Raw genomic sequence first — 8,752 nt, forward strand, 5'->3', positions numbered from 1 at the left:
TAGCTGTGGCCCATGGCGTGGCTCCACCAGCGGCCCTGCATGACCCATCTTTAGCAGGAAACACTCAATACCCTCGCGAGGGGCCAAGCCTCGCCAGGTGGACGATGCAAGACCTCCTCGGGGGCGGCCTCACTAGGCTGGCTCGCGAGGGGCGGAGAGATCAAGGCAAGGGGCACCTCACGAGGTTCCTGTGACGCAATCCATGAGGACCAGGGCCAGGCGGGTGCTAGAGCGCGCAATGTCCTCTTTTCCTCTTTGGTGCTAAAGAGGCAAGCACGGGCGAGGAGTCCCGAGGCAGCAGGCAAAGGTTTCCATATCGGTGCAATGAGACCAAGACCAGCAGGATGGCAAGACGGAGGTCACCGTGGAGCCTAGGACAACGTCATCACCAGAGCCTTTGGCAGACGAAGACCATCTTTTGTCAGGATAGCTTGTACAAGCTGCCCCCTTGAAATTGGCTGTTGTGGGATCCCTTCCCGCCTAATATTTGGGAGGAGGACCCGGGCCTCTATATATTGGACTAGCCACCATCGTGGAGGGGGGATCACATCTTGGACCGGATCCACTCCACTAAGGCAACCACACAAACTCACCAAGCACAAGAGCACCTATCCTAAGGAGGCTGTTCTTCCCTGGTAACTGTTCATCCTCAGCCCAAGAGGCAATCCACCACACCACACTGGAGTAGGGTATTACACCACATCGGTGCCCCGAACCATTATAAATCTTGTTTCCCTTTGTTCCGCGAGTTCGACGTGCTAAGCCTTGAGATTGCGGTGAGGGCGTGAGCTAGAGGGAGGAGAGATCTTCGTGCGCACCCCAGTGTTCGAACTTCAAGGGTTTTGTCGGAACCCGAAATCCGATAGCTAGTATTTTTCATTAATTCGAAAACGTGTCTCCGTGGATTTTCAGGTCATTCCGAGAACTTTTATTTTTGCACAAAAATAACACCATGGCAGTTCTGCTGAAAACATCCTTAGTCCGGGTTAGTTCCATTCAAATCATGCAAGTTAGAGTCCAAAACAAGGGCAAAAGTGTTTGGAAAAGTAGATACGTTGGAGACGAATCAACTCCCCCAAGCTTAATCCTTCGCTTGCCCTCAAGCAATTCAGTTGACAAACTGAAAGTGATAAAGAAAAACTTTTACAAACTCTGTTTGATCTTGTTGTTGCAAATATGTAAAGCCAACATTCAAATTTTCAACAAATATTATGAACTAACAATATTCACAATAACATTTAGGTCTCATGTTTACTCATATCAATGGCATAATCGACTGGCGAGCAATAATAATAAATCTCGGATGACAACACTTCCTCAAAACAATCATAACATGATATAACAAGATGGTATCTCGCTAGCACTTTCTGAGACCACAAAACATAAATGCAGAGCACCCCTGAAGATCAAGGACTGACTAGACATTGTAATTCATGGTAAAAGAGATCCAGTCACAGTCATACTTAATGTAAATTAATAGCAATGCATGCGAATGACAGCGGTACTCTCCAACTGGTGCTTTTTAATAAGAGGATGATGACTCAACATAGAAGTAAATAGATAGGCCCTTCGTAGAGGGAAGCAGGGATTTGCAGAGGTGCCAGATCTCGAGTTTTGAAATAGATATAAATAATATTTTGAGTGGCATACTTTCATTATCAACATAACAACCAAGAGATCTCGATATCTTCCATGCTACACACATTATAGGTGGTTCCCAAACAGAATAGTAAAGTTTATACTCCCCCACCACCAACAAACATAAATCCATGGCTTGTATGAAACAACGGGTGCTGTCCAACTAACAATAATCCTGGGGGAGTTTTGTTTGCAATTATTTTGATTTGATTTGAGCATGGGACCGGGCATCCCGGTTACCTACCATTTCTCGTGAATGATGAGTGGGTCCACTCATCGTGAGAATAACCCACCTAGCATGGAAGATATAGACAACCCTAGTTGATACATGAGCTATTCGAGCATACAAGACGGAATTTCATTTGAAGGTATAGAGTTTGGCACATACAAATTTACTTGGAACGGAAGGTAAATACCGCATATAGGAAGGTATGGTGGACTCATATGGAATAACTTTGGGGATTATGGAAGCGGATGCACAAGCAGTATTCCCGCTTAGTACAAATGAATGCTAGAAAGAGACTAGGAAGCAACCAACTAGAGAGCGACAACAGTCATGAACATGCATTAAGATTGATCAACAATGAGTGCAAGCATGAGTAGGATATAAATCACCGTGAACATAAATATCGTGGAGGCTATGTTGATTTTGTTTCAACTACATGCGTGAACATGTGCCAAATCAAGCCACTCGAATCGTTCAAAGGAGGATACCACCCTATCATACCACATCATGACCATTTTAATAGCATGTTGGCACGCAAGGTAAACCATTATAAACTCCTAGCTAATTAAGAATATCATGGGCAACTATAATCTCTAATTGTCATTGCAAACATGTTTCATTCATAATAGGCTGAATCAGGAACGATGAACTAATCATATTTACAAAAACAAGATAGGTCGAGTTCATACCAGCTTCTCTCATCTTACTCAGCCCATCATATATCGTCATTATTGCCTTTCACTCGCACAACCGAACGGTGTGGATAATAATAATAGTGCACGTGCATTGGACTAAGCTAGAATCTGTAAGCATTTTATACAAGGGAGAAGACAAGGTAATATGGGCTCTTGGTTAAATCAACAATAATGCATATGAGAGCCACTCAACATTTTCATCATGGTCTTCTCCTCTCGACCCCCAAAGAATAAGAAAGGAAATAAAACTATTTACAAGGGAAAGCTCCCAACAAGCAAAACAAGAACGAGAAATCTTTTTGGGTTTTCTTTTAATTACTACTACTACAGGCATGGAAAGTAAACTAGTTAAAAGCTATGACTCATTTTTTTTGTTTTTCTTAAGGTTTTTCAAACACACAAGAAGAAGGCTTAGAAAAGAAAATAAACTAGCATGGATAGTACAATGAAAATGTATGAGCACCGACAACTAGAATGAGTGTGTGAACATGAATGTAATGTTGGTGAGAAATACGTACTCCCCCAAGCTTAGGCTTTTGGCCTAAGTTGGTCTATGGCCACCGCTGGCCTGGCGGATATCCAAAGTCGTAGCTGGGGTTGTACTGAGATGCAACAGCTACTGCCTGAAGATCTACAGCTTGGAGGCAAGCTGCCTCCGTCCTCCTCTCATACTCGTTCGCCTCCTCCCTGGTTATAACATATCGCCTTTTTCCCTGAAAGTTAAAGAAAGTAGGAATAGGGAGGTCAACATGGACAGTGTGCTGTCTGTCAAAGATTAGTCGGTACTGCAGGAACTATTCATTCCTCTCAAGAAACTGATGGCGAACCATAGCACTATAATCTAGATAAGCAGGAGGCAACTCCATATCATTTCCATGTGTGGGTACACCAAGATAATTAGCTACACGAGTTGCATAAATTCCACCAAAAAATCTCCACTTGTAGCGTTAAGATGCAACCTTCGTGAAACAATGGCCCCTAAGTTATATTGTTTATTACCTAATACCACACTCTTGAGGACACTAAGATCTGGAACGCACATGTGACAAGCCTCATCTTTACCGTTAATGCATCTACCTATAAAGAGAGCAAAATAATGTATGGAAGGGAAATGAATGGTCCCTATCGTAGCTTGTGTGATTTCCCTAGATTTCCCCACAGTGATACTAGCAAGAAAGTCTTTATATTTAGATTTGCGAGGTTCACTAACATTGCCCCATTGCGGGGGTTTACAAGCAGTATTAAAATCTTGTAGGTCCATGGTATATGATTTATCATAAAGATCAAATAAAATAGTGTGAATATTGCACGAGGATGTAGATTTAAACCTCCTCACAAAGGAATCAGTTAGGTAGTGGTACTGTAGGCACTTATCTAACACGAAGTCCTCAAGATCAGCATTACACAGATACGCGTCAAATTCATCCTTGATGCATGCCTGGCCCATAAACTCCTCTGATGGCCATTCACAAGGCCGCACTTGAGCTTCCCTCGGTGGTTGATCGTCCGGCTCACGTATCGCTAGCCTTGGTTCTTGCTTCCTTGAGGAACCACATTGGTACATTTTCCTATGCATTTTTCTTTCTCTGAAAAATTTCTAAAATTTTAGTGACTCAAAATAAAAGTGAATCAAACTCAACCAGATTGATAGCAACTACTCCCACAGGTGCCCAGAGGCTATATCATGCATTAAAACTACTTTGGACCATATAAATTTGACATGCAAGCTCAAGAACAGGGTCACCTTAGCAGCAAAAAATTGCAATAAATAAATCACTAGAACAAAAACTAATTGGACCATTGGAGGAGTCACATACCGAAGAATAATACCCCAAAACAGTTTTGTGAATGGAGGTTTGAGCAAAGAGATCAAAAATGGCAGCAAGATGAGCTAGAACACGGGTTTGAGCTATGGGAGGATTTTTTTTCTGGAGGAAGACGAAGTGAGTGGGTGCTGGAGTAAGTGGAGGGTGTCCACATGGGGCCCACGAGGCAGGGGCGCGCCCTGTGCCCTCGTGGCCAAATGGTGGGCCCCCTGGTGTGTCCTCAGTGCCAGAAATTCTTAAATATTCTACAAAAAATCATATTTCATTTTCAGGAAATTTGGAGAACTTTTATTTTCGGGGTATTTTTATTGCAAGGATAATTCAGAAAACAGACTGGAAATACTATTTTTGCTTTATTTAATCTAAATAACAGAAAGTAAAAGGAGGGTACAGAGAGTTATGCTTTCTAACTTCATCCATCTCGTTCTCGTCAAAAGGAATCCACTAACAAGGTTGATCAAGTCTTGTTAACAAACTCTTTCCGAATAACATGAAACCAGAGAATTTTTGAATAACACTAGGTTACCTCAACGGGGATATGCATGTCCCCAACAATAAGAATATCATATTTCTTCTTGACAGTAGGAAGAGGGAATTCAAAACTTCCAATAGTAATCGTTGAAAATTTTCCAATAGAATTGATAGTGTGGACTTGAGGTTGTTTCCTCGGAAAGTGTACCGTATGCTCATTACCATTAACATGAAAAGTGACATTGCCTTTGTTGCAATCAATAACAGCCCCTGCAGTATTCAAAAAGGGTCTACCTAAGGATAATCTACATACTATTGTCCTCGGGAATATCAAGAATAACAAAATCCGTTAAAATAGTAATGTTTGCAACCACAACAGGCACATCCTCATTGATACTGACAGGTATAACAGTTGATTTATCGGCCATTTGCAAATATATTTAAGTAGGTGTCAACTTATTCAACTCAAGTCTACGATATAAAGAGAGAGGATAACACTAACACCGGCTCCAAGATCACATAAAGCAGTTTTAACATAGTTTCTTTTAATGGAGCATGGTATAGTTGGTACTCCGGGATCTCCTAGTTTCTTTGGTATTCCACCTTTGAAAGTATAATTGGAAAGCATGGTGGAAATTTCAGCTTTCTGTATCTTTCTTTTATTTGTAACAATATCTTTCATATACTTAGCATAAGGATTTATTTTAAGCATATCAGTCAAACGCATACGCAAAAAGATAGGTCTAATCATTTCAGCAAAGTGCTCAAAATCCTCATCATCCTTTTTCTTGGATGGTTCAGGAGGAAAGGCATGTGTTTCTGAACCCATGGTTCTCTTTCTTTACTGTGCTTCCTAGCAACGAAGTCTCTCTTATCATAACGTTGGTTCTTTGATTGTGGGTTATCAAGATCAACAACAGGTTCAATCTCTACATCATTGTTATTGCTAGGTTGAGCATCAACATGAACACCATCATTATCAGTAGGTTCATGTTCATTACCAGATTGTGTTTCAGCATCAGAAATAGAACTATCATTGGGATTCTTAGGAGTGTCAACAACAGGTTCACTAGAAGCATGCAAAGTCCTAGCATTTTTCTTTTTCTTCTTCTTAGAAGGACTAGGTGCATCGACATTAGTTCTCTGAGAATCTTGCTCAACTCTCTTAGGGTGGCCCTCTGGATACAAAGGTTCCTGAGTCATTTTACCCCCTCTAGTCATAACTCTAACAACATTATCATTTTTCTTATTATTTAATTCATTAAGCAAATCATCTTGTGCTTTAAGCACTTGTTCTACCTGAGTGGTAACCATAGAAGCATGTTTACTAATAAGTTTAAGGTCACCTTTAACTCTAGACATATAATCACTCAAGTGTTCAACCATATAAGCATTACGTTTCAATTGTCTACCAACATAAGCATTGAAGTTTTCTTGTTTAACAATAAAATTATCAAACTCATCCAAGCATTGGCTAGCAGACTTATTATGAGGAATATCACCTTCATCAAATCTATAGAGAGAATTTACCTTTACTACCTGTGTCGGGTTATTAAGACCATGTATTTCTTCAATAGGTGGTAAATTCTTAACATCTTCAGCTTTAATACCCTTTTCTTTCATAGATTTCTTTGCCTCTTGCATATCTTCAGGACTAAGAAATAGAATACCCCTTTCTTCGGAGTTGGCTTAGGAGTTGGTTCAGGAAGTGTCCAATCATTATCATTACTCAATATATTATTCAATAGCAATTCAGCTTGCTCTATAGTTCTTTCCCTAAAAAAACAACCAGCAAAACTATCCAGGTGGTCTCTGGAGCATCGGTTAGTCCATTATAAAAGATATCAAGTATTTCATTTTTCTTGAGAGGATGATCAGGCAAAGCATTAAGTAATCGGAGAAGCCTCCCCCAAGCTTGTGGGAGACTCTCTTCGTCATTTTGCACAAAATTATATATTTCCCTTAAGGCAGCTTGTTTCTTATGAGCGGGGAAATATTTAGTGGAGAAGTAATAAATCATATCCTGGGGACTAAGCACACAACCAGGAGAAAGAGAATTAAACCATGTTTTAGCATCACCCTTTAATGAGAACGAAAATAACTTAAGGATATAATAGTAACGAATTTTTCCTCATGAGTGAATAGGGTGGCTATATCATTCAATTTAGTAAGATGTGCCACAGCAGTTTCAAATTTATAGCCATAAAAAGGATACGATTTAACCAAAGTAATTAACTCAGGATCAACAGAGAAATCATAATCCTTATTAGAAATATAGATAGGTGAAGTAGCAAAAGCAGGGTCATATTTCATTCTAGCATTCAAAGACTTTTCTTTCAGCCTAGCTAATAGTTTCTTAAGATCATATCTATCTTTGCAAGCAAAAAGGTCTCTAGTAGTTTCTTCATCCATAACATAACCCTCAAGCACATCAGGCAATTCATATCTAGGGGGAGAATCTTCATCATCACTTTCATCAATATTATCTGTTTCAATAATTTCATTTTCTCTAACCCTAGCAAGTTGTTCATCAAGAAATTCACCTAATGGCACGTTATTATCAAGCATAGAAGTAGTTTCACCATAAGCATCATGCATAGCAGAAGTGGCATCATCAATAACACGCGACATATCAAAATCAATAACAGGTGTAGGTGTCACAAATTTACTCATAACAGAAGGTGAGTCAAGTGCAGAGCTAGATGGCAGTTCCTTACCTCCCCTCGTAGTTGAGGGGAAAATCTTGGTTCTTTCATCTTTCAAGTTCCTCATAGTGATGAACAGATATAAATCCCAAGTGACTCAAAGAATAGAGCTATGCTCCCTGGCAACGGCGCCAGAAAATAGTCTTGATAACCCACAAGTATAAGGGATTGCAACAATTTTCGAGGGTAGATTATTCAACACAAATTTATTGATTCGTCACAAGGGGAGCCAAAGAATATTCTCAAGTATTAATAGTTGACTTGTCAATTCAATCGCACCTGAAAGACTTAATATCTGCAGCAAAGTATTTAGTAGCAAAGTAATATGGAAGTAGCGGTAACGGTGGCAAAAGTAACAGTAGTAGTTTTTGTAGCAATCGTAACAGTGGAAACGGAAAAGTAAATAAGCAAAGATCAATATGTGAAAAGCTCGTAGGCAATGTGTCGGGGATATACCCCGCGGTATGACCCAGCCGGAATATGACCCGGCTGGGACTTGGTATTTCATTGGTATGACCCGGCAGATTGTTTACTATAAGCCGACAGATTGTTTAAGCCAGATGTTAAGCAGCCAGATTGTAAGCCAACAGATTGTTTAATGTAAGTCGACAGATTGTTTAAACCAGATGTAAGCTGGCAGATTGTAAGCCTGAAGATTGTTTACTGTAAGCCGACAGATTGTTTAAGCCAGACAGTTGATAACCCACAATTATAGGGGATCGCAATAGTTTTTGAGGGTAGAGTATTCAACCCAAATTTATTATTCGACACAAGGGGAGCCAAAGAATATTCTCAAGTATTAGCAGCCGAGTTGTCAATTCAACCACACCTGGAAACTTAATATCTGCAGCAAAGTAATATGATAGTAGTGGTAACAGTAGCAAAAAGTAATATTTTTTGGTTTTGTAGTGATTGTAACAATAGCAACGGAAAAGTAAATAAGCGAATAACAATATATGGAAAGCTCGCAGGCAATGGATCGGTGATGGAGAATTATGCCGGATGCGATCGATCATGTAACAGTCATAACATAGGGTGACACAGAACTAGCTCCAATTCATCAATGTAATGTAGGCATGTATTCCGAATATAGTCATATGTGCTTATGGAAAAGAACTTGCATGACATCTTTTGTCCTACCCTCCCGTGGCAGCGGGGTCCTATTGGAAACTAAGGGATATTAAGGCATCC

This window comes from Triticum urartu, chromosome 3, assembly GCF_003073215.2.
Source record: "Triticum urartu cultivar G1812 chromosome 3, Tu2.1, whole genome shotgun sequence".
NCBI classification, from domain to species: Eukaryota; Viridiplantae; Streptophyta; class Magnoliopsida; order Poales; family Poaceae; genus Triticum; species Triticum urartu.